Here is a 1,521-nt window from a genome sequence, read left to right as displayed (position 1 = left end):
GGGGCCGGGGCGCCCCGGCCGCCCGCCCGCCCGCGCCTCTCTCGGATCCCGGTCTGGGCCGCGCAGCCCCCACCCGCGAAGGGCAGAGCCAAGGTCCCGGAGCGTGCGGCTCGCGGTCCGCAGGCAGCGGCGGCCGAGAAGGCGGCGACAACAAAAGCCGGCGGCGCGGGGCGCGCGGGGCGCGAGGTCCGGCCGCTCGGTCGGGCGGCACAGAGCGCGGCGGGCGAGCGCGCAGTCCCGGCTCGGCGCCTCCCCTGCCGGCGGCCCGGCCCCTCGGCTGCCGGGGCGGGGGCGGGGCGGGGCGGGGCGAGCAGGGGCGGGGCGGGAGGGGCGAGCAGGGGCGGGGAGCGGCGGGGCGCACCGGGCGCTCCTCCCGCTCCCCGAGGCCTGGGGCCGCCGGCTCGCGCCGCGCTGCGGGGCGCTCGCGGGGGGGGGGAGGGCGGGGCTACCGGGGAGCGCCGGGGCCGCGTCGGGGTCCCCGAGGGCGGGTCCCCCACGCCCAGCGCCCGGGGCGGCGGCGGCGGCGGCACCACCTGTGGGGGCGGGGGCGGGGGTGCTGAGGCAGGGCTTCCCCCGCCGGACGTGACGTCACGCCTCCCGCGCGCCTATCAGGGGCTTCCCCGCCCCCCAGCCGAAATCGGCATCCCTCCCACCTTCGCCTCCCTCGCTCCCGCCCTGCCTCCCTGCACCCTGGCGGCGCGCCCGCGTGTCCGCTCCCGCAGCGCCGCCTTCCCCTCCGCGCGCCGTCCCCCTCCTGGCCTGCACCGCCGTCCCGGCCCCTCGCCCCCCACGTCCACCTCAGTGGCCTGTCCCACGGCTCCGGCTCACACCTGAGATTTTGGTGGGGAGGGTCGGGGCGGGGGGCTGTACGCCGGAAACTAGCTGGGACGCCCGACCCCACCCTTTCTCAGCCCTGTAGGGAGGCAGCCAACGACTTAGTTATTGGACGTGCTCAGCCGGGTTTTGGTCTCCTCCGCGTGGGTCCTGGAGAATCCAATGTGACCCAAGCAGAACGTCTCTATAGGCTGGGGTCACTGGGCGGTGGCGGGTAACCTCGGAGCAGGGATGGGTTCGGGGCCAACAACAGGTCAGGTAGCCGGGGGCGGGGGGTGAGCAGGGCGTGCAGGCCAGAGAGCTTGATGGGAGAGGCCGGTGGGGCAGCACGCGAGGTGGTCAGAGTGGGTGGGCCGGCAGTGCCCTAGCTGCAGGGGAAGTGGGGATGAGGGTCAGTGGTAGGGGAGGTAGGAAGCTGAGGGCTCTGGTATCTGGAGGGCTTCCGGGCTCCTTTCCTCCCCAGCTGCTGCGCCCCTCCCCTGGCCTCCACTCTCCCCACTGCCCTGGGGCAAAGGCCTCAAAGACCACCAAGGCCCCCAGGCCCCCAGGCCCCCAGGCCATGAACCCACATACCTAACTGGCAGAAACGGGAGGACGGCAAACGAGTCAGTACCCTTGGCAGAGGACCCCGAGATAACTACCGTGTGGCAATAAGAGCCTCAGGGCTGTGGTCTCCCCTCACTGCAG

This window comes from Panthera leo, chromosome C1, assembly GCF_018350215.1.
Source record: "Panthera leo isolate Ple1 chromosome C1, P.leo_Ple1_pat1.1, whole genome shotgun sequence".
NCBI lineage: Eukaryota > Metazoa > Chordata > Mammalia > Carnivora > Felidae > Panthera > Panthera leo.
This window is presented reverse-complemented; position numbering follows the sequence as displayed.